The 26,085-nt window shown below is 44.1% G+C and overlaps 1 long non-coding RNA gene across 2 annotated transcripts in view; it reads right to left on the bottom strand.

The window, feature by feature from the left end:
* The window catches only part of LOC137617198 (uncharacterized), a 110,362-nt gene that overhangs the window by 18,790 nt on the left and 65,487 nt on the right, over positions 1–26,085 (bottom strand). The window contains exon 3 of one of the 2 annotated variants that reach the window (XR_011039585.1): positions 8,291–8,901. The exons of the other annotated variant lie outside the window; for it this stretch is intronic. This is a non-coding gene — a long non-coding RNA (uncharacterized lncRNA). Of the gene's footprint in view, positions 1–8,290; positions 8,902–26,085 lie in introns of those variants that run through there. 2 annotated transcript variants of the gene reach the window in all.

Genomic DNA, 26,085 nt, shown 5'->3' with positions numbered 1-26,085 from the left:
CGGTGGGGTAGTTTATCCACCCTGGCAGGCTCAACCATACCGCTAAGGCCAGTTCTAAGAGACCAGACCAAGACTGGACCCCTATAGGCCTTCTCCTTTATTTTAAGATAGGCAAAGGCTAGGAGAAGGAAAACTCCAAAATCAAACCAAAGAAGACCACAACGGCGGAGCTTCCCAGCGCCGGCGGAGCTTCCCAGCACCGGCGGAAGAGGACAATGCCTGTCGGGCAGGCAACAAAGCAGGCCTTGACATAACAAGAACCCGGCAGCCCGGTGCAACCAACATCGGAGAAGCCCCCTGTCTCATATGTCTTGAGCTGCGGTGAAAACGATGTGGGCCAAGTGTGTGCGTGGCCGTTGCAAAGCCACGACCACCCAAAACAATATACCCAGCTACTGGCATTCTGTCGTTTCCTCCACCCTTCTTCATCTCTTTCTCACCATCATCATCATCATCATCCCTACCACCAAGTCCTGAGGCGACAGCACCGTGGGTGAAGGGGGCAGGCCTGGATAGCTGGAAGCCCTTAGCCCATGACTGCACTCAGGCGGCGAGTCTAAGATTCAGTCGCTCTCTGGTGTCGGTGCCGTGACACCAGAGTTCGGCAGCTGGACCCGTGACTGGGCTGGCCTATTGAGGACACCGCAGCCCACCCCACATGGGGAGGCCCCTAGAAAAGGTGGGGTAAACATCGGACACGGCAAACCCGTCTGGTCAGCTCACCGCGGCTGGCGGACATCCCACTAATGCGGTCGAAACAACAAGAAAAAAATATTAACCTTAGGTGCGTGGAACATCCGCACCCTCCAAGATGTGACGAACACCAACCGCCCTGAACGACGTACAGCCCTCGTCTGCAAGGAGCTAGCCCGCTTCAATGCTGATGTGGCGGCTCTTAGCGAGACCAGACTACCCGAAGAGGGCAACATCAGGGAAGCTGGAACAGGCTACACCATCTTCTGGAAAGGCAAGGCCCTAGAGGAGCCTCGCATCCACGGTGTCGGCTTCGCCATCCGTTCCCGGCTAGTGCAGCAGCACAACCTCGCTCCCAAGGCCATCAGTGAGCGCCTGATGACTGTCCGCATCCCCATCACGTGGACAGACACCTCACCCTGATCTCTGTCTACGCCCCGACTATGGCCTCAACCGATGATGACAAAGCTGCCTTCTACACCCAGCTCGACCCACCATCCAGGCAGTGCCCGCCAATGACAAGCTCGTTGTGCTTGGCGACTTTAATGCCCGAGTAGGCAAAGACCATCGCCTGTGGGAGGGAATCATCGGCTGCCATGGCATTGGAAATTGCAACGCCAATGGCTAACTCCTACTGGGTCTGTGTGCAGAACACCAACTTGTGGTAACCAACACCATCATCCAGTTACCAAAGCGACAAAAGACCACATGGAGACACCCACGGTCTAAACACTGGCACACCCTGGACTACGTCCTGACCAGAGCCAGAGACCGAGGAGACGTCCGCATCACCTGATCCATGCCCGGAGCGGACGACTGCTGGACGAACCACAGACTCCTCATCTCCCGACTCTCCGTGACGACCCTACGACCACCCAGAAGGGCCCCTGACAGTGTACCACACCAACGCTTTGATTGTAGTAAGCTCCGCAACCCACAAGTGGCACAGAACTACAAGGAGGCCTGCGAACAACACCTAGCAGACCCCGTGGGTCAGGCCACTGTTGAGCACCACTGGACCACCCTCAGAAACGCCATGGCCCGTGCCGCGGAGGAAACACTAGGCTACACCACCAAGAAACGGCAGGATTGGTTTGATGACAATGATGCTACCATCTCTCTTCTCATTGAAACCAAATGACAAGCACGCCTGACTTTGGAAAACCAACCAACAGCAGCTAACAAATGTGCTCACAAGGTGGCTGAAGCTGGTTGCCAAAGAGGGATCCGTGAAGCCCAGAACACCTGGTGGCAAAGAAAAGCTGCAGAAATACAGAGTTTCGCTGACCAACGTGACCTGCGCAGCTTCTATGCAGCAACAAAGGAAATATTCGGTCCCACACGGTCATCAGTGGGCAGCCTGAAGGACGCGGATGGGGCCATGACCATCGCCGACAGCGAGGGCATCCTGGCCAGGTGGAGGTCTCACTTTGAGAACCTCCTTAATGACCAAGCAGACACCCCAGACGATCTCCTGCGAATGACCCCGCAGCATCCCGTCCGTCACTGGATGGCACTACCACCCTCCATCCATGACTTCAACAAGGCCCTGCAGCGCATGAAGCCCGGCAAAGCCCCAGGGCCAGACAACATCCCGTTGGAGCTCCTCACTCACGGTGGCCCCGGTTTGAGGAACCGTTTGATGCTCCTTATACTGAAAATATGGGAGACCAAGACCCTCCCCAGTGACTTCCGCGATGCAAACATCATTACCATCTTCAAGAAGGGAGACAGGGAGAACTGTAACAACTACCGGGGAATATCACTACTAAGCATCGCGAGTAAGATTTTCGCTCGGATTCTCCTTGACCGCCTCCTTATTCTCGCAGAAGACGTCCTGCCAGAGTCCCAGTGCGGCTTTCGACCTTCCCGCGGGACCATAGACATGATCTTCTGTGCGCGACAACTACAAGAGAAGAGCCTCGAACAACAACAGCCCATAATGTTCATCTTCTGGGATTTGAAAAAGGCCTTCGACAAAGTACCTCGACCTGCCATGTGGGCTGTCCTTAAAAGATATGGCTGCCCACCCGATTTTGTCAAGCTGGTGCGTGCCCTCCATGACGGAATGGTTGGGAGAGTCTACCACCAGAACTCTCTTTCAGACCCATTCCCCATCAACGGAGGCCTGAAGCAGGGCTGTGTTCTGGCCCCAACGTGTTTCTCGCTATACACCGCAGCAATGCTCAACGAGATTCCCCCAGACACACCCTCAGTCGACCTACGTTTCCGCATGGATGGTGGCGCTTTCAACCTCGCTAGACTCCGCGCCAGAACCAAGACCACCTTGTGTGCAGTGCGAGAACTGCAGTATGCCGACGACAATGCCACCCCAGGTCAGACGGAAGAGGACCTGCAGTCGTTAGCTGATGCATACAACTCTGCCTACGAATGTTTTGGGATGCAAGTCAACACAGACAAAACCAAGACCCTCATCAAACATCCACTAGGACTGATGCTCCCAAACTTCAATACCACAGGGAATGACCAACCGTTAGAACAGGTGGACCAGTTCTCCTACCTAGGGAGCATCCTAACATCAGCTCCCACAAGCAAAAAGGACGTGGAGAACAGGGTCAGGGCAGCCCACTCCGCCTTTGGCCGACTCAACTGCCGCGTATTTAACAACCACGCACTGACAATGACCACCAAAATAATGGTGTTCAGGGCAGTAGTCCTCTCCACGCTCCTGTATGCATGTGAAACATGGACGCTATATAGAAACGATCTTGAAAACCTAGAACGCTTCCAACAAATGAAACTGAGGCAGGTCTTGAAAATCCCCTGGGAGAGCCACACCACCAACATTGAAGTCTTAGAACGTGCCTCGCTGACCAGCGTGGAGGCCACCATCATCCACCACCGCCTCCGCTGGATAGGACACGTGCATAGGATGGATCCATCTAGGCTCCCAAAGAAAATATTCTACGGAGAACTGACCCAGGGCACCAGACCACGAGGAGCCCCGAAAATGAGCTATAAAGATCAACTAAAGCGCACCCTGGCTATAATTGACATCGATCCTTCCTCATGGGAAGAAACATCCAGGGACAGGAAAACCTGGAGGAGTACAGTACACCATGGCACCGTGGACTTCGAGGAGAGGAGGAGACAAAATGAGGCGGCTAGGAGGAGAAGAAGGAGAGAGCGATTAGAACAGCCCCGCCCACCACCTACCCTCCCTTGTGAACACTTTTCGCGACTCTTCCACCACAGACTAGGACTTAAACAGCCACATCAGACATAAGCACCCACCCCCTAGATAGGAGGCTGATGGCTAACGACAGAACCCAATACTCGGACACGAGTGGGCGCCGACGATCCTGTACATACAGTACACAGAATCGTCTGCCATATTCTTACCACATTCTCCTCTGTCCTCATACACCTGAAAACACTGAGATTACCAAATAATTCTTCTTTGCTCAAGGGGTTAACTACAGTACTGCACTTTAATTTTTCAGTGGCTACCTCCCTCTTGGTAAGGGTAGAAGAGACTCTTTAGCTATGGTAAGCAGCTCTTCTAGGAGAAGGACACTGTAAAATCAAACCATTGTTATCTGGTCTTGGGTAGTGCCATAGCCTCTGTACCATGGCCTTCCACTGTCTAGGATTAGAGTTCTCTTGCTTGGGGGTACACTTGGTCATGCTGTTCTATCTTATTTCTCTTCCTCTTGTTTTTTTGAAGTTTTATAGTTTATATGAGAAGGATCTAATTTAATGTTATTACTGTTCTGGAAATATTTTATTTTGATTGCTTATTCTTCTCTTGTAGTTTATTTATTTCCTTGTTTCCTTTTCTCACTGGGCTATTTTTCCCTGTGGGAGAGACTGGCCTTACGGCATCTTCCTTTTTCCAACTAGGATTATAGCATAGATTGTAATAATAATAATAATAATAATAATAATAATAATAATAATAACAAAAGCTTTTCAGTTGACTCTATAGAGAAAAAATGTACGTTAACCCAGGACCAGAAGTTCCCAGAAGTTCAGGTGCCACAAGAAGTGCAGCCGTCGATGTGCCCATGAGAAGACTCGCTTGAAGAAGGAACATACCGGTTCCCAGACTCACTCACTTTCCTGATTGGACAGAAAAACTTTGTTTCTTTACAGGTTATTTTCCTACCTAGATATGCCAATTTTCATGAGGGCTGGAGGAATGAATTCTAGCGGCTTAGGCCAATACCCCAATCAAGGCAAAAATGAAAAGATTGACTGGGTATCGCAAATCTCCGTGTCTGCTAGAAGCCACCACTTGTCTAAGAGATGAGGAGGGCAGATGCTGATGGCATCGACCCAGGTTGCAATTACAGTGAACATTCTTGTGAAGACCTAGGAGGTTGAGGGTGGTTAACATTAAGTGATAACATGAAGTCACTTGGTCTAGTGAACCACCAGACCATTATCACTCTAAGGGTGAGGAACTACCTTGATACCTTCCCTAAGGGAAAGGATATCACTGAATTTTGAGCCAACAGTGAAAAAAGAAAAAAAGCAAGGCAGGACGTGGCACCCGGTGCGGAGGACTGGGGTTTCTTATTCTTATACCCTACTTTCTTAGCTTTCCCCCCTCTGGTAGGATGGGTGAGAGGGATGCTCCTCCTCAGTGAGAGTGATCCCATCTTCCACTCTGCCCTTAGTCCAGGTGATACCATTGACTTTACTCACTGGAGCACAATCCAGGCATGCTAGAGCTCCCATAATGACTCTAGGAATTTAGAAACAGTTTGTACAAGCAACCCTTTCCGGTGAAAACTAGTCTTCCCCTCGGACGCCATCACAAACTGGGACAGAAGACAGATTTCTCCCCAAATCTCTGCAGTGTTTAGGGGATACTCACAACAGAATGTGATAAAATATTTCCAGGCTACTTGGTTAGCAAACTACTCGCTAGAACAGCAGGTACCACCCCGATATTGTGTCTATCGAAAACCTTGAAGGGTCAAAGGGTTCAACTGAGAGAAACAACAATCACTTGTCTCTCAAGAGAAAGATCAACTTTCATCTAAGTGCCCCAGGGCTCCAACACATTGCTTAAAAAGCAAATATGTCAAGTCTACCACGGTTAGTTTCAAGCAACTGTTTCTGGAAAATGAGAATGAAACATTGTCCTCCGAATGCACTCACTACGATGGGAGTTGTTCACATATGTCTATCCATAGACCATCAAACACTGGAGTAACCAGCCATTTCTCTAGCATTATAGGTATTAAAGTGAACCTCCCAATCTGATCTCTGCCAAGCAGACGATCAATTGCGAGCAACTACTTTTAAGACAAGGTTGAAACTTAACTTAAAATACACTTGTCAGGAGGGCAGTCTTGTGCATAAGTCCACCTACAGACCAATAAACACAAACAGAAAAACTACCTCTATAGGAGGTACATGCTCCCCATCTCTCTGGGGAATCCTCCAGGGCACACCGAAGAAGTGGGAGCCTCACAAATGGTCCGTTACGCCTAAACTTGATCAGCGAACATCTATAAATGTTAGTAAACGAGATCTCCTTCTCCCTGGTGATAGGTATCCCTCAGAAAAAGGGCGAATTTCATCTTGGATCTCTCCATTTCATAATCGGAGTAATTGGGATAAGCTCCAACTGTTCCCCACAAAGTCTCGGAGTCTAAGTACCTTTGATACTTATAAGTATGATCCGGAGTTCTTAAGGAAGACCTGACGGGGATGTAAGTGGAGCCCACTTGAAGGCAGAACTCCTATGATTGAGCTCTACGGAGTAGTAGGGTATCCTTGAAAAATCTGGTTTCCCCCAAGGAATACAACCATTGGCTGAGAAAGAGGGTTATTATTGATGCATTGGAACAAGGTTCAAAACTCCCTGATTCATGGCTTCAATTGGCTGAACCCAAGTGTTCTTCAAGAAGGAAGGGAGATCAGTAGGTTCCGTATGGAGTGATAACGTGTGCTGCTGCTGCGAGGGAACTCATGCAACTAGCGAAGGAAACAGCAATAGGAGCTTGCCCGCCTGCACGGATGTGTGTGTATCGAAATGAAACTTCACTACCCTAAAGGAAGTAATTGTTTTGCGTGTGTTAGAAGAAGCTGGTTCTATCACATAGGGAAGACAGACTTGAGGCAAAACCCTCCAAAGGTTATATCTCACAACACTTCTCGTGCCCTGGGGAAACGATAGTGAGAGGCAGAGACTGCAAGCAGTCGCAGGGCATCACCACCTGGGTGCTTTGAAAAGCTCTCAATCCTGTAGGGAGTAGAGGTCTGAGGTATTAACCATGATGGAATATGTCTCATTTGACTTGTGGAGACTTCCTGTGGCCTGGGGGCATGATGGTTAGAGGTGAAACTGTAAGTGGTCGGAGGTTATCACCATCCGGCCGCTCAAAAGCGCTCTCTGTCCCGTAGGGAGTTAAGGTCCGAGATAATAACCGCAAAGGGTTATGTCTCACGAGATGCCCCGGGGGTAAAATGAGATGAGAGGCGGCGACTGCAAGAGGTTGGCAGGCATCACCATCTGGGTGCTTCGAAGAGCTTAACTACGAAGAGCTGGAGCAAGGCATATAGAAGTCTAAAGCCTGCTTACAAGGAACTCGAGGGGGAAACACTAAAGAGAGGAAGCCTTTTCGTGTTGGCAAGATGTTTTTCCTGCCGAGTGCGCCCAACATGATGAGCCAGGTTCAGTTGGCTGACCAAGATCAGCTACCATGCTCACCCCAAAGGGGATTGTAAGCCTGGCCTGGACTCTGGAGAAATCCTGTCAACAACTCCTGTGTGGCCAAGGAGTTACGGAGGACACCTCCACAAAGGGGGAGAGTCAAGGCTCACCCCTGCGAAGGCAGGAAGAAGAAACAAAGTTTCTCTTGCTGAGGAAACCCAGAGTACTAAGCAATCTCAGGCCACTGGGTGCGCTAGGTACACTGAATAAACTCAGCCACCCTGCTCACGTCAAAGGGATCTCACTGCTGCCAAGGAATTGCGGAGAACGCATCAGTGAGGGGTACGAGACCTGTTGAAGAGAAAACCCCTCCAGAGGCTCAGGAGGGAACTCTGAGACTGACACCTGTGGAGGCAGATGTGTGCTTTCGCCATGTCTTACGAATCAGCGACTCCAAGAGACGTTACTTAGCAGGATGACCCGAAAGCCCCAAAGAAGACAAGAGTTAATGAAAACGTCAATGGGAGAGACTTCCCTGCAGTCATGAGCATAGCTGCTTTGCAAGGGGAAACAGCCGGGCCCTTCAAAACTGAGGGTTATCCAGGTGTCAACAATCAACACTCTTGCTCATTCTTTCGCCAGAGAAGACAAAACGTGTAGAAGCCGGGAGAGGGAGGTGCTGGAGAAATAAGTAGGGAATTCTTAGCTGTCGGGGAAACCCAGAGGGAAACAAATCTATTTCGGATCTATTCTTCCGTTGCTTAAAGACCCACTCACCCGAGAATACTTGATGTTTACACAGTTTCATTATTAGTGGTGCACTTCACCGAGCCGAAAACAAAGTTTGTGAGCGGGGTGGCTGGTCTACCCCCCTTAACTATAGGTGGGTTGTTATACCTCACATGAAAGTTTATGGCTAGTTTCCAGCAAGCCGGAACAAATATATCCATAGTAAAGAGTGAAAGGGGTTGTATTCATGTAAGAACAAAAGGCATTCTATGGTCCTATGGCTGAGTGTTTAAAATCTATGACAAGTGAAAATGTACTATCTAATCTTACATAAGCTACTGCATCACTAACAACAGTTTTAGTGAATTTACCTTCAGACAAATACTTGTATATCTAGAATAACTTGATAGTACACAAGCCTAAAACTTATAATGCATAGTAAAGACAAAAACTATGACTATCTCATAAAAAAAAATTATTTGAGAACAATCTCACTTTCAAGAGAATTTCTGTGACACTGGATTTTTTCAGAGAGTATAATGTTCAACAATATATAGTGCACTACATAAGCTTCCTTCCATAGATAATTATTACCTTCACTGTTACCAACCAGGGGTAAACTTAAAAAAACTTAAATAATGAACATTCTAACTTATCTTTAAACTGATGTGAGTTGAATCTTACAGCCTCTATCTCTGTTAGGATCTTTAATTCAGATATGAATAATTTAATATTGTGCCATCAAGTTTCATTTAGCTTCGATTTTCCCTTATCATTAGAGGAATCTGGTTGCCCACTAAAAAGTTTTTTGTTTACTGGCCCCGGCTTTTGCAGGTAAATAAATGCATCTGAAAGAAAAGAAAAATATCCTTACTCAAAATGTTCATCACCTCTAAGTAATAACCTGATTCTTGGTAATTAATTTGACATGTAAAAGTCACATTACAGTAGGGTCCCGAATTAAGCGTGTTCGAATTACACGATTCCCCTTTTCCGCGATCGCTATTTTTCAAAAATAAATTTTCTGTATCTGCGAGGCTGTTCAAAGTTCGCGAGTCAAGCACTACAAAATGTATCAAATCTATTGTCTTTTTAAGTATATTGGTAGCCCTAAATACGGTGATTTATAATAAATGTTACAAAACAATATTAACATTACATTTCATTAACATAATTTCATAATGAATAGCCTATTTAAGGATAAAATTCCACATCAGCAATGAAATCAACTGTTAACTGTGAGTCCAGCTGACAAAATGTAAACAGAAATGTGGTTACATTCTCGGCAATCTTTATCTTTCTCCAACCTTACGATAATTGTAATGGTAGTGTTAATGATGGTATATTAAAGCATTATTTTTGTTTAGTACAGTATATTTAAAAGCCTTATTTTTCCCTCTGGGCGTTCAAGGTTTTCACGAGTAGACTGGGTTCGTTTATCGGCAGTGAATAGCCTAAACTTCGGTAACGAGTCGTCAATATTTTGTCATATTTTAAACAGTATACATTTGATTTGCAAACATTGGTTTTGTAGAGTAGACGGTAAAATAAAATCTAGAGAGAGAGAGAGAGAGATTTGATGGCAGAAAAATCTCTCTCTCTCTCTCTCTCTCTCTCTCTCTCTCTCTCTCCGTAAGCAATAAAACCATAGTTCACATATGGCAACTTGAGTTTAAGAATGAAATTAACATGAATATTGTTAGTTGTGGCGATCAATTCCTCGCTTCAGGGGGTACACGAAACAAAAACACGACATTCAATTACAACAGCTGATCTCTCTCTCTCTCTCTCTCTCTCTCTCTCTCTCTCTCTCTCTCTCTCTCTCTCTCTCTCTCTCTCTCTCTCTCTCTCTCTCTCTCGTTATACAATACTTACAAATAGATGAAGAAACCAAAATCGGTTTTCTTGGAGTGTCAATTAAATACAAAACGAAAAAATTATACCGTGTATACATCCATTTCAATCATAGCTTAAAATACGTTAACCGATTTCGTCCGCAAACCACTATTTTTTAGGAAACACCATTCTATTCCAGAAAATTTTTACTCTTTAAAAATGTCAATTGCGCTATAATAAAACATGTACTTATGTTGTTAAATTTCGGGTGTGTTTTAAAAATCGAGTATTGCTAACTTATTTTTGTTTTACTTTTGGCTGTGATCACATCAGCTGATGTCTAGCTTCCGCGCGAATACAATAACAAAGAATTGTTTACACCATTTCTTAACTTATTCAAACCATCTATACAGTTAATATTACATAAACACCAATGTGTTATAACCTATCATATTTATTGTTTAGTACTTTAAAACCATCCCCCTCTCTCTCTCTCTCTCCTCTCTCTCTCTCTCTCTCTCTCTCTCTCTCTCTCTCTCTCTCTCTCTCTCTCTCACACCGAACGTTATAGCGGTAACCTAATTGTTCGGTGACTTTAAAAATAGGCCTAGTACTTTCTTCTTTTACCTTTTTTGCATATGGATCCATAATTGAGGTGGGTACAAGTTGACTTATAACTGAAGTTAGGAAAAGTATTTTGGATATGGAAAGGACAATTATCTTTCGTAACAGTTTAAAATTATCGTAAGTGATCACTCTGTCATTAGCGGCAGTTTGCTATTGTGGATTAAACGCATAAGGAAAAAAAAATTTCCAGCTTTGCTACGAATTTAGGAATTTATATGGATACGGTAAGTAAAATATCTGTAATAGGATATTTTAATCATAAAATAAATTTTTGAATATACTTACCCGGTGAATATATAATAGCTGCAACTCTGTTGCTCGACAGACAAAAAACAGTAAAAACTCGCCAGCGATCGCTATACAGGTTGCGGGTGTGCCCACCAGCGCCAACTGTCGGCCAGATACCACTCTCGATGTAAACAAAGACTCAATTTCTTCTCATCCCACTGCGTCTCTATTGGGGAGGAAGGGAGGGTCGTTTAATTTATATATTCACCGGGTAAGTATATTCAAAAATTTATTTTATAATTAAAATATCATTTTTAAATATTTAACTTAGCCGGTGAATATATAATAGCTGATTCACACCCAAGGAGGTGGGTAGAGACCAGAGTTAAATATGTTTACATCGTATAAGCTAAGAGTTTTTTATTTCATTTTGGCAGTTATCAATATAACAAAACCAAAATAAATAGGTACCTGGTAAGGAAGTCGACTTAGACGATTACTCTGCCTTGTAAGTACGTCTTCCTTACGGAGCCCAGCGATCCTCTTAGGATGCTGACAGACCCCCAGGAGCTGAAGTATCAAGGGCTGCAACCCACACAACAGGACCTCATCAAACCCCTAATCTGGGCGCTCTCAAGAAATGACTTTGACCACCCGCCAAATCAACCAGGATGCGAAAGGCTTCTTAGCCTTCCGAACAACCCATAAAACAATATTAAAAACATTTCAAGAGACAGATTAAAAGGATATTGGAATTAGGGAAGTGTAGTGGTAGAACCCTCACCCACTACTGCACTCGCTGCTACGAATGGTCCCAGTGTGTAGCAGTTCTCGTAAAGAGACTGGACATCTTTTAAGTAAAATGACGCGAACACTGACTTGCTTCTCCAATAGGTTGCGTTCATGATACTTTGCAGAGATCTATTTTGCTTAAAGGCCACGGAAGTTGCTACAGCTCTAACCTCGTGCGTCTTAACCTTAAGCAAAGATCGGTCTTCCTCACTCAAGTGTGAATGAGCTTCTCGTATTAACAATCTGATAAAACATGACAAAGCATTCTTTGACATAGGCAAGGATGGTTTCTTAACCGAACACCATAACGCTTCAGATTGGCCTCGTAAAGGTTTAGTACGAGCTAAGTAGAACTTAAGAGCTCTAACAGGGCATAAGACTCTTTCTAGTTCATTGCCTACGATCTCCGATAAGCTGGGAATATCGAAAGATTTAGGCCAAGGACGAGAAGGTAGCTAATTTTTGGCTAGAAAACCAAGTTGCAGAGAACAAGTAGCTTTTTCTGACGAAAATCCGATGTTCCTGCTGAAGGCATGAATCTCACTGACTCTTTTAGCCGAGGCTAAGCATACCAGGAAAAGAGTCTTAAGAGTGAGATCTTTCAGGGAGGCTGACTGTAAAGGCTCAAACCTGTCTGACATGAGGAATCTTAGGACCACGTCTAAATTCCACCCAGGAGTAGCCAAACGATGCTCCTTAGTGGTCTCGAAAGACTTAAGGAGGTCTTGCAGATCTTTATTGTTGGAAAGATCTAAGCCTCTATGCCGGAAGACCGATGCCAACATGCTTCTATAGCCCTTGATAGTGGGAGCTGAAAGGGATCGTCCTTTTCTCAGGTATAAGAGAAAATCAGCTATTTGGGCTACAGAGGTACTGGTCGAGGATACAGAAACTGACTTGCACCAGTCTCGGAAGACTTCCCACTTCGATTGGTAGACTCTAATGGTAGACGCTCTCCTTGCTCTAGCAATCGCACTGGCTGCCTCCTTCGAAAAGCCTCTAGCTCTCGAGAGTCTTTCGATAGTCTGAAGGCAGTCAGACGAAGAGCGTGGAGGCTTTGGTGTACCTTCTTTACGTGTGGCTGACGTAGAAGGTCTACTCTTAGAGGAAGACTTCTGGGAACGTCTACTAACCATCGAAGTACCTCGGTGAACCATTCTCTCGCGGGCCAGAGGGGAGCAACTAACGTTAACCTTGTCCCTTCGTGAGAGGCGAACTTCTGCAGTACCTTGTTGACAATCTTGAATGGTGGGAATGCGTAAAGATCCAGATGTGACCAATCTAGGAGGAAGGCATCTATATGTATTGCTGCTGGGTCCGGGACTGGAGAGCAATAGATTGGAAGCCTCTTGGTCAGCGAGGTTGCAAAGAGATCTATGGTGGGTTGACCCCAAGTCGCCCAAAGTCTCTTGCACACATCCTTGTGGAGGGTCCATTCGGTTGGAATTACTTGACCTTTCCGACTGAGACAATCTGCTAGGACGTTCAAGTCGCCCTGGATGAACCTCGTTACTAGGGAGATGCCTCGATCTTTTGACCAGATGAGCAGGTCCCTTGCGATCTCGTACAACGTCAGTGAGTGGGTACCTCCCTGTTTGGAGATGTACGCCAAGGCCGTGGTGTTGTCCGAGTTTACTTCCACCACTTTGCCTCGAAGGAGATACTCGAAGCTTCTCAAGGCCAGATGAACCGCCAAAAGCTCCTTGCAGTTGATATGCATGCTCATCTGACTCGAGTTCCACAGACCTGAGCATTCCCGACCGTCCAGCGTCGCGCCCCAGCCCAAGTTCGATGCTTCCGAGAAGAGAACGTGGTTGGGTATCTGAACTGCCAGGGGAAGACCCTCTCTTAGGCTGATATTGTCCTTCCACCAAGTCAGACAAGACTTTATCTTTTCGGAAATCGGGATCGAGACCGCCTCTAGCGTCTTGTCCTTTTTCCAGTGAAAAGCCAGATGGAATTGAAGAGGACGGAGGTGTAGTCTTCCTAATGATACAAATTGCTCCAGGGATGACAGCGTCCCTACCAGACTCATCCTCAGCCTGACTGAGCAGCGTTCTTTCTTCAGCATCTTCTGGATGGAGAGCAGGGCTTGATCTATTCTGGGGGCCGACGGAAAAGCCCGAAAAACTTGACAGTGAATCTCCATCCCTAAATACAGAATAGTTTGGGATGGGACCAGCTGTGACTTTTCCAAATTGACTAGGAGTCCCAATTCCTTGGCCAGATCTAGAGTCCAATTGAGAGCCTTCAGACAGCGATGACTGGAAGAGGCTCTGAGAAGCCAGTCGTCCAAGTACAGGGAGGCTCTGATCTCCGATAGCTCGAAACTGGTACCCCACATTCCTGTAAACAAACCTCAGAAACGGTTGGGAATCCGGGTGTATAGGAATGTGGAAGTATGCCTCCTGAAGGTCGAGAGAGACCATCCAGTCGCCTTCCATAAATGCTGTCAAGACAGCCTGGTAGACTTCATCGCGAAGTTTGTCTTGACAATGAACACATTGAGCGCACTTGCCTCTTACGTACTCCTGCAGTGAACATGGCTGCCAAATCATGGAGCTATCCCTGAGGGACTTGTCTCTGCAGAGAACGTGGCTGTCAGATCATTGGAGCCATCCCTGAAAGCCTTGTTTATGCATGACATAATTGTACAGCAAAACTTCAAAGGCTCGAAAACAGCTGTGAAGTTGACCTGTAAAATCTTGGAGCGTCTCCTGGCCAGGCGCCAGGGAGAGTCTACGAGATTTTAGAAGTCTATCTGGGCAGAGGCAGGAACTCCCAAGCCGAGAACTTCTCTCGTGTCATATCAGACTCTCGCTCTATAAGCCAGTTTAAAAGAAGGGAAAGCAAAGGCTGTATCCCCCAAACTCCTCCTGGTGATAAACCAGTCGCCTAGCAAACGTAAAGCTCTCTAGGAGAGCGAGAGAGCACTAGCTTATAAAACAACGGCTTCGAAGTAGCTAGGCCTAGTGAAAGCTCTGACGTTTAGGCGAACGAGGAGCAGCAGTTACAAAAAGATCCGGACAAAGATCCTTAAAAATCAGCATGATTTAATTAAAGTCCATAGAGGGCTAAGCAGCTTTAGGCTCCTCTCCGTCTGATAGAGTCCTCAAGGGAATATCAGTAGGAGGGGGAACAGCAACTTCCTCATCTAAAGGAACCTTGTCCGATAATAGCTGTGTCTCAAGCAAGGGAGAGACCTACCGTGGTGGCAATGCTTTACAAGCAGAGTCCACACGCACTGGTGCATTAGTAGCGGACCAGGACGCAACGTCATGTAACTGCTTGACAGTCTGTGAACTGTCAACAACAACAGGTGAGAGAGACCAGGACGCAACGTCATGTAACTGCTTGACAGTCTGTGAACTGTCAACAACAACAGGTGCGTGAGGACGCACAGCGTCCACTCGAGACTGCTTTGACCGCCTAGATTGAGCAGTCAAAACAACTCTAGAATGCGGAGGTTGACGCACAGCGTCAAAACAAGTCAACTCCGATTGTTAGCGAACGTCCTGAACGTCAACAGGAGCATCAGCAAGTGGCCTAACGTCCAAATGTGGCTGAAAATCCACACGAGACCGCATCGAGTGTGGTTCTAAACAACCTGACTGACGTGACTTAGCTACGCCAACGTCACCAGGACGCACAAAGGAACGTTAGGTTGGCTGAAAGCCAGGATCTCGATGAGATAAACGGCTAGGCTCAACGTACTAATCGGCAGAATAGTCTTCCATAAGGGAGGCAAGCTTATTCTGCATGTCTTGCCGTACAACCCATTTAGGATCAACGGAAATGGTTGCGGTAAGAGACGAGGGTAACGTCTGTGACCGCAAAACCTTGCCAACAAAAAGACTCTCGGAGTCTGTGTTACGCTTTTGTTAGGCGGCGAGCAGTTTTCCGATGACTGCATAGGGTCAGAGCTGTCCTAATGGCTACAACCAGGACGCTGGACCTGTCCTGAAAGGACTGACTTTCGCTTAAGGGCCTCGAAACCTTGTTTCCGGTTTCTTATGCGAAAAGCCTTCGGATGACGAGGAGAAAATTGTCTCTCTCGCCTTATGGTAGGGGAGATCTTGGTAAGATACACCCAATACCATAGAGGGAACGTCTGTTCGCTGATCAAGGCCTCTCGAACCCATAAGTCGTACGACATTACTTCTCCCCTGGGCTTGGGAGCTTGCAAGAGGTCCCGGACTAGGTGAACGACAGGCACGAACAGACGAACCCTCGGTTACGCAACACTGTAACACTTTGCGCAATATCACTTTATCACTACAATTTTCTGTTTGCACTTATTTCACTGAAATCGAAACTTTTACTGATTTCTACCTGAACCACGCAATTCTACCCTCATCAAAAGGTAGTAAATGCGAAATCAGTCATATAATGCAAGCACATTAATACCAGCAAAACACAGTAAACATCCTTTAAGATAAAAAATTCAGTGGCTGGGGAAGAGACTAAACACTAGTTCATTCAAAACTACGTTTTCAATCTCTCACCGTACATTGCCTGGGGACGAGAATAAAACTAAAAACGTTTTATCCTTTCTCCCCGTACAGAGACTAGGGACGAGAGTAACTCGAGAACAACGTTACCCGCTTGAACGGAACGTTTTCTCTCCTCTCTCTCCCTCCGTCTCTATCTCTCTCTCTCTCTCTCTCTCTCTCTCTCTCTCTCTTGATTTCGCACCTAAGAGAAGAGCCCAATTACGTTTCGTCAAAAAAACATGTTATTTGACCAAAGGAAAAAACTGAAAGGTTTTTCAATTAAAAAGTTCCTTTAAAATAGAATTTAAAACATTTAAGCTTTGAAAGAAGAATGAACAAAACGTCAGAATCGATTTACTCTTTCTGCAAAGTGAAACCGTGATACTCTCTCTCTCTATCGTAACGATAGAGCGCAAACTGCGTAGCATAAATAAACTAAACGTTAGTTCATCTTTGAAAACAGTACGAAGACTATTCAAAGAAAATCTTTCATAAAATATTTATTAAAAATATTCATTTAAAAAGTTTTAAATCATTAGCTCTTTAAAAGCTATTACGATTGAAAAGGGCTCAACGTTGTTTAACTTCGGTTTCCAAGTTAGGACCGCCTACTCTCAGGAAAGGTCGCATATAAACAAATCATTAAAATTTATTTTTATGTTTATTATAAATGGAAAGTTAATCGAAGAGGCCTAATAAAGGCGGTGAGATATAAAATATATAGAGGAAAATCTATAATTAATTTATAACGTGATAAGATAATTGCTAAAAGCCTAAACACACTTCCGTCTAAGGGAAGGGTCGGCCATTTAAAAGTCAAAGAAAGTCCATACTCTCTTTGTCATCAAAAATTAAATCTATCCAAAAACGAGTTCAAGATTTAAGACGAAGATAAAACACCTGCACTGCGAAAGCTCAAACCAAAATGAAGTACTTCACCAAATATGTTGAGAAAACTCCAGGTTCTACAGCGAGTAAAAGTACGTCTTGTCGACACGTCGACAGAGAAGAAATTGAGTCTTTGTTTACATCGAGAGTGGTATCTGGCCGACAGTTGGCGCTGGTGGGCACACCCGCAACCTGTATAGCGATCGCTGGCGAGTTTTTACTGTTTTTTGTCTGTCGAGCAACAGAGTTGCAGCTATTATATATTCACCGGCTAAGTTAAATATTTAAAAAACAATGTTTACTAAATGTTTGTAATATCATTAGTTATGACTTAGATCATGTGTGTTTAATGCATTCATTTGTTTATTATGATCGAAGATGGAGCGTAAACAAATGGAAGGTTTCCGTTTCAGGCGGCATCATAAAGAAAAAGATTTCATAAATGGCATTCATTTCATTTATTTGAAAGTTCTAATAAAAAATAATTAGAACATTGGTAATAACAAATTCAACATATAATCTATACTTGGTAAAATTGCTGTCAATTCAAAAACACAGATGTATAAATGCGTCTGTTTCTTCGTTGTGATCAGAGATAAACGTAAACAAAACATTGGTTGTCGTTTTCTATTGTGCTTTTTAGCGTGTTTAGGAAACGCATGATATAAAATCGCCTTTATTTTGATAATTCTGGATTTTCAATCATACAACAAGCTAGTCTATAGAGTGATGGTTTTGCTATTCACCAGTTGTATTATACAATAGATATGACAAACATTAAAATTTGTCTGTATTTTGGGTTGTTATAACGGGAAATATATGGTGTTTACACCTATCCTGGTTGTAATTTTAACCATTTTTCAAGTTATTAGAACTTTAAAGTATATTAAATGTTTTATTTATTTACAAGAACAATTTGATATTACAAAGAAATACAGTATAGTACAAAGAAAGTATTGGAAATGGGTAGTAAACACATTTGAATAGGCAAATTGCTGGTTGCCATGGCCGCAATGGAATTATTTCTGTTGTGTGTTTCAAAATTCGCGATTTTCCATTTACACGAGGTCATTAATCGACCAAATTCTCGCATAATTCGGGACCCTACTGTACAAGAATATCCTTTACAAAAACTGGCATATTCAACTTCATATTTAGAAATTAATATAAGACCCTTTTGAACATTAAACTTGACCATGGTATGATGTTCTTAACAAAATCATCTCACGCAAGAAAAGTGTTAATAACCAGCGTTCACAAAAAAAAAATACATACATACATACATGAATAACGAAAAGTTCAGCATGGATAATCCTCCAAAACTATAGTAGTAAGCCATGTATGTATAACATGAGACTGGTGCTTTCATATCAATACTATTTTCAAACAATGGTTTTATGAGTATTATACTATTTTAGATAAGGTTAACAGTATTGGTAATATTGAAGAATTAAGAAGTGAATAAGATTAAAATTTCACAATTATATGGGTGAATAGATAATTAAGTATGATTATATTTTCTAGTATAAAAGATGAGGATATAGCAATCTTTTCAAATGCTTTAGGTCTCTGAAAATATTTCAATAACCTTACTACTTTAATCCTTTGATTCAAAGCCAGTTTGTTTTAATTTTCTGAAGGAAGTAGTAAGCCAATTATTGATAAATTGGTTCTCTCAGACCTTACTTAGTCCTTGCTATTGATGTGTTGACAGCTAATCGTTTCGTGATACAGCCTAAAATGTGGGTTGGTAGACATAGGGTATAAATCTTTTAATGTCTACTTGGACATTTTTACCATTGATATCTTCCAACGGGTATACAAAGTGAGCACTGTATCAGAGATTTATTGATAGTGGTCATATGGCATGTTGATAGGGTCAGGGAAGTTATTCAGCCCCGAAATGAAATTAGGGGAAATCCCCTCGGATACACTAAGAAGTAAAAGTTGATAGATAAAATGTTTCAAGAAAGGCAGTTGGAACACAGGTAAGATAGAACGCTAAAAAGAAGACAGGTAAGGGGCTCAGGGAAACCAAGGAAACCTTTCATTCCAACCTTTAGTGAACTGCATGGGGTACATTGATGGCAGCATCCCTTGAAGGACAAAAACTGAATGTTACAGCAAACATTAAGTAAAAAAAAAAAATGACAGAAATATGTTACATAATCCATGAATTTTATAATGACAGGGGAGAACCAGGTAATGGGCATAAAGTTGGCAAAGATTGTAAATTTCTTTTATTTAGACAAGTATAGCATTCAAAGGGTAAAAAAAGTACTGTAGTTACAACTTTTCACCATTACAAGTATGATATACTGAGACCTGCTTCTTTGAACTACATAGCTATGAAACAATAATTTGAATTTGAGCATTAATAATGGACAACTTTTCAAATACCAACAATTAATGGCTTATTGGCTAATTAGTGTAATTACCAAGAAACTCAAATCAAATCTTTTCCTTTTGATGGTATTTTAACACATCAAGAATAGTTAAACACGAATAGAACAGAAAGAATCACAAAATTTCCTCTTATAGCATGATACGAGTAAAATATCTCATATACACAATTCCACGTTTGCCTAGCTACAGACATTTAGATTGTTATAGAACAGAGACCACATGAAAAATGGGGAATTCATATATCAATAAACCCCATCTTTACATTAATAGAACACCACAATATTGTATACAAAAACATTTAATTCCTAACAATTAATCCGTTGATGTGGATATAATCACCAACAATTTCTTTTTATAACATTAACCTGGCGGAGTCTTATTTCTCATCTATTCCAAAAGCATGTGCTAGGCTTCGACCTTCGGTCCGTCCTCAAAAGGTCTCTTGGTCTCTAAATGATGTCCTCAAACTGGCCTCCGACACGGACAACGAATCCTGCTCTTATATCACTCTTCTTAGGAAGACTTTATTTCTAACAGCTTTGGCCTCGGGTTCCAGAATCTCAGAACTAGCAGCTCTCTCACGAAACTCAGAGAACATGGATTTCCTCCCTTCAGGTGAGGTACTTCTTTCACCAGACAGGGCGTTCCTAGCTAAGAACGAGGACCCCCAAAATAGGTGGTCCCCTTGGAAGATTATTCCTCTTCTCCAAGATACTTCTCTATGTCCGGTCACCACTCTCAGGGCCTTTTTAGCCAGGACTGCTACCCGATCGTCTGGCCCCTTGTTTATCAGAGAACAAGGAGGTACCATTTCCATACGTGGCATTAGGCAACAGATCCTATACTTCATTAAACAAGCCAATCCGGGATCATTTCCCCATGCTCATGATATCCGATCGATAGCTACCTCCATCAACTATTTCCAGAATATGGACTTTGATAACCTTAAGAAGTACACGGGTTGGAAATCTCCTATGGTCTTCAAACGCCACTATCTAAAGAACTTACAGGCTCTTAAATATCCAACGGTTGCAGCTGGGAGCCTTATCTCTCCCCATTGATCTTTTGTTCTTCCTTTCATCCATCTCTTCTCTTCTCCCTCCTACCCGCCACTCGCACCACGACGCCGCTTCCTTGGTGGTTCGTTAGCCCTAAGTGTATTACATATTAGGTTAATATGATTGTAACTATTATTGTTTTCCCTTGTTATTAAGTTGGGATATTCTTAGCCATGTCAGTTTTGTTGCATGTTTTCCTCTGATACTCAGAGGTTTCCTTGTTATCATGTTTGTTTATCCTTACTCTCACTATGCCCTGTGGCTAGTTTATATTTTATGCCTACTTACCTGAATTATATATGATTTTCTTTACATGGTGTTGTTTCTCTCCCCTTATTAAATTAGTAGTTATTGTTGGGCTTGGAAGGCATTCTCTGGTACATTTTCGCCCGGCGCCACAGGTTCGACCCAGAAAAGGGATTTTGACGAAGGAAAAATCTATTTCTGGGGAGAGACCTGTGGCGCCCGGCGAAACCCTTCCCCTTATTTTACACGATCCCACCCTTTCCTTTCCAAGCCATCATGGTCAATACAGAAGGATGTTGTTCAGATGGCGCTCGCGTCGTGGCGTGGGTGGTGCGGCGGTGGGGATGTGTCTAGGGCCTCTGTATCGGCCCATCCCTTTGGCGAAGGAATTAACTAAATGGAAGACAACCTGTGAATAGTGGATTTCACGCGCCTTTGCTTTATACACGACACCCAAAAGGTGCTCGCGCGAGGGTTGTAACCTCAGCATTCCATGCTTTTATCTTTCTCTGGTATAATTGGAAGGTTTTTATCAGAAAAGGTATACAAGAAGGACTTTTCGCCCGGCGCCACAGGTTCGACCCAGAAATAGATTTTTCCTTCGTCAAAATCCCTTTTATAATTGTCAAACTTAAGTTTTCAAGGCTCTTTTATTTCTCAGCCAAGAATTAATATTCTGAAAAAAATAGAAGAGCAATCTCAATATCCTTTAACAAAATTCAAATATGGAGTTAAAAGACAAGACTAAAATCACTCATTAACTTATATAAGGTTTGAAATGATGATTAATTAAGGATTTAGAAATTAATAGTCAAGTCAATCTCAGTGTCATTTGGAAATGAGATGATTAGGCATAAATGGCTTAAATTTGGTGGGGTCGAGGATTTAATGTCACAATGGTACCCGTACTTCAAAATAGGGAACATATATGACAAACTTGTAACAGAGTTTGTATTTTTCCTGACATACAAACCCAAATTTTTTACCATAGAAGATATTATAGCGCGAGATGGAAAATACGGCAGAAAATCCTTAACAAGGTCGTTAACGACCAGGCAGGTAGTTATCCACCTGTTAGAGGTGGGGGACCGCCGGTCGGTAGCTACTGTTTACCTTTAATCGGATTCTAGCTAGACTATCTAGGGGTTGGTGATGGAAGGAAGATTTGTGTAAAGAATTCGGGTTTGTATGTTAGGAAAAATACAAACTCTGTTATAAGTTTGTCATTTGTTCCTACACTAATACAAACCCTCATTCTTTACTATAGGAGACTTAGTCCCGAGGCTAGAGTGGCCAAGGAGTTCCCTATTCATAGGGAAGATAGTCCTCAGACTAGACTCTTGTGAAGAAAAAATCTCCAGTAAATCTTCTTTCTTTGTAGATCCCCATAATTTTAGCACAACTGAAAGTTTGTAGCTTTGTGGAAACAAATGTTTCAGGATGAAGTGGGTCAAGAACATTCGACTTAGACCCCATCATACTTAGGATTCCCCCAACCTTGTAAAGGGGAAACCTTGTGACCACAACTGTAACTCATGCCCTGTGAGAGGAATCAGATGAGTTTCAAACCTTATTTCCATTGGCAAATCCAGCTCAAACTGGCTACAGAATATGATCCTCAGATGGGAGGGAGAGGGAAACTAAGATAGAGGGATGGCCTTCTTAAAACCTAGTGTAACACAGGATCCTCAACCAATGGCTACTATCCCCTGAAAGGGCGTAAGGTAGCTACAGCACCTGTTGACCTGCCACAATAGGCCCTATAGAAAAGGTGTCTAGAGGCCTGTGTCATGTCGCTCAAATAGTGAGCGGTGAATGTAGATTGGCTCTTAAGAGAGACTGAGAAATTTCTCTTAAACGCCAGTAAGGCAGCCATTCCCCTAACTTGATGGGCTTTGGGTTGTGCTGCTTCTGGGTCTCCGTGAATAGCCCTAGCAATAACTTTCTTGAGCCAGAAAGAGATGGTATTGCGAGAGATTCTCTTCTTTACCTTGTTGGTACTAAGGAAGAGATGACGGAGACGTGGTCTGAAAGGTCTGGTGCGCTTCAGGTATTTCCTTAGCGCCCTGACTGGGCACTTTAACTGGTCTGTATCCTGTGTTACCTTATTGAGGCTGGAAAACTGAAATTCTCAAAACTTCTCATCAGCAGATGAAGGATTCCGAGTCTTAGCCACAAAGCCTGGTACGAAGTTGAACAAGACTTTCCCCCATCCCCTACAATGGGCGACGTCGTAAGACAGACCATGTAGCTCACTGACCCTTTTAACCGAGGCCAGAGCTACCAGGAAGACAGTCTTAAGGGTCAGAAAGTAGTCTGAAGCCCTATTCAAGGGCTCATAGGGCGGACCCTTCAAGGAACGTAAGACCAAAGGCACGTCCCAAGGTGGTGGTCTAATCTCAACTGGGGTGCAAGATCACTCAAAACCTCGAATCAACAAGGCGCTATCTTCCAAGGCAGGAAAGTCAACCCCTCAGTCTACAGATGAGGCTCAAAGCTGAGCAATAGCCCTTAATCGTCGAGACTGAGAGGAGCTTTTCCTCCCTGAGGCACAAAAGGAAGTCCACCACTAAAGGAAGAGAGGGATCGAGTGGAGACACGCCTCGCCGTCTACACCAAGCTGCTAACACTCTCCATCTTGCTTGGTAGAGGTTTGTGGAAGATTGGCGCAGGTGCCTGGACATGTGCTCAGCCACTCTCTCTGAAAAGCCTCTGCCTCTGAGGAGTGACTGGACAGCTTCCTGGCGTGAAGCTTCAGCAAGGGAATTCTCCCGTGGGGGAAACCACCGTGTGGCTGAGTCAGCAGAAGGGGTTCCAGAGGTAGAAACCTTGGAACCTGAACCAGAAGGGAAAGAAGATCCGCATACCATTCTCTGCTTGGCCATGCCGGAGCTATTAGGGTTAGATTGCAGTTCTGGGAGGTCCTGAGTTTGTTGATCACCCTTCTCAGCATTCAAAGCATTTAGAGAAGTGGTGAACAGGTCTATTGTGGGGAAACTCCACAAAGCTATTACTGCCTTCGCTACTCGAAGATACAAAGACCATTCGCCACTTAACACTTGGTGATGCCTGCTTAGCTGATCCGTCACGATGTTTCTCCGACACGGAATAAACCTGGCTGTGAGAGAAATGTTGTGACCTTCCGCCCACTGGCAAATCTGTACTGCTAGAAGACAAGAGGTCTCTTGCCAGAGTACCCCCTTGATTGTTGATATACGAGACGGTCATGGAGTTGTCGCTCATCAGCACCACCCCTCGTCCTTGTAGATCTTCTACAAAGTATTTCAAGACTTTCCAGGCTGCTAACAATTCCAGGTGATTTATATGGAGAGTTTACTCTATCGGAGACCAGTCTCCTGATGCTAACTTCAGGTCTAGGTGGGAACCCCAGCCTGGTAGTGATGCATCTGAAGAGAGTTTTAACATGGGATTGGGGCTTTGGAGAGGAATGCCCGTCTGGGTATTCTCTCTGGCTGACCACCACTGAAGATCTTGTATCACAAGAGCTGGAATCTCCACTAGCAAGAATGGGGAATCATTCTTTTGAGACCAATGGGTCTTCAGATGCCACTGGAGACTTCGCATTCTTGATCTTACTCCTGGAACTAGTTTTTCCAGAGAGGAAAGATGGCCCAGAAGACTCTGCCACAAAATGGCTGGAGGAGGCAGTGGAGACAAGAGTTGGCCGATGGATTGTTCCAGTCTCAAAAGTCTGTCTTCCGAAGGGAACACTCTCCCTACCTGGGTGTTGATGGACATCCCCAGATAGTTCATGACTTGAGTCGGAATCAAGCAAGACTTCCCTACATTTACAAGAATCCCCAGATCCTTGCAAAGATCGAGATACCTCCTCAGGTGATCCAGAGCTTGTTCCCTGGACGAGGCCAGGAGTAGCTAATCGTCCAGATATCTTAGCAGGCGTATCCCGTCCTAGTGTGCCCAGGAGGATACAAGTTCGAAAGTTGTAAACACCTGTGGGGCGGTCTCAAGCATAGTACTGTACTTTGAATTCGAAGCTTCGACCCTGAACCACAAAGCGCAGGAATTTCCAAGCTGAGCGATGAATTGGTACTTGAAAATATGCGTCTTTCAAGTCCACAGATGCCATAAAGTCTCCTGGACGCACCGCTTGGATCACGGAGGCTGCTCTGTCCATTTGGAATGGAGTCTGCTTCACAAACTGATTTAAGGTTAAGAGATCAATTACTGGTCTCCAACACCCCCCCCCCCCCGGCTTTCTCTACCAGAGAGGTAACTGAAAAATCCCGGGGAGGTGTTGGGGACCTGATGGATAGCGCCATTCAGAAGCATGCTCTGGTTTTCCTGAGCTAGGGCTTGCTGTTTCCCACGATCCCGAGGGACCTGGGAGGACAAGATCAGAGGAGGAATTAGAGGAGGAGGAGAGCCTATGAAGGGGATGCGGTACCCCCAACGAAGCACCTTGATGGTCCATTGCATGGCCCCCATAGCTTTCCACCTACTCCAACTCCCCTGCAGGAAACCCCCTACGCACTGGCAGAGGGGAACCAAGACCCTATTTCAGTCTAGGGTTCCTCCCTCTGCCTTTAGCCTTGGGATGAGCAGACTTTCATCTGCCCATAGGTTTGGCTACAAAGGAGAGGTGGCTGAAGCTCTTAGCTGGAAGTGGAGCTGCGATTGTGGCCTTAGGTTGTGGAGTTGGCTGCTGCTGCATTGTGCAAATGGAAGCAGCCTTTTGCATCGCAGTGTCCTGCGTCTCTCCCCTTCAAGTATCTAAAGTAGAGGAAACTGCTTGCTTAGAAAAGATATCTGTTGCTGCAAAAGCTAACTTATACACAGATGCTTTTATTTGTTTATGATCAGTAATGAAACTTAAACAAAGCAGTGGTTGGGGTTTTATGTTGTGTGTTTTGCAAAAGCATGATATAAAATTGTCCTTATCTAATTTATTTCGGATTTTCAAGTATACAAGAAAAGCTAGCCTATGCACTAATAGTTTTGTAATTCATTCAAATTTGACTTAAATTTTTTACCTCGTCCCATCTGAAGGTTTGTCTTATGGGCGGAAATGTGAGGTATGTTTCTGCTTGTCTAATGTGCAACTACTCTTTTCAACTATACACTAAAAACTGTTTTCCTGCTGCAATGAGGGTCTATCTTATATTATTTTATTTTGGAAACAGCGCTGCTAACTGGCCAGTAGCAAAAATAATTGAAAAACAGTACTGCCAACCAAGCGGCCAGTAGCGAAAATAATGACGGTTAACTGATGTTTCCGGATTATAGATAGCTGTATTAGTGATGGTCAACCTTTATATAAATTAGATGATGGAATAAGGACGTTACTGTTCAGTACAGTACACTAACTTGTGCAAACACTGCCGGTAAGTTTAGCTTAAACCCACATTAAAATCCTAATGTTATACATGTGAAAACAAAAATTGGATTTAAAAGTAGCTTAAATTAGCTTTAAAACAAT

The sequence above is a fragment of the Palaemon carinicauda genome, chromosome 23 (genome assembly GCF_036898095.1).
Source record: "Palaemon carinicauda isolate YSFRI2023 chromosome 23, ASM3689809v2, whole genome shotgun sequence".
In the NCBI taxonomy this organism is placed as follows: domain Eukaryota; kingdom Metazoa; phylum Arthropoda; class Malacostraca; order Decapoda; family Palaemonidae; genus Palaemon; species Palaemon carinicauda.
This window is presented reverse-complemented; position numbering and strand designations above follow the sequence as displayed.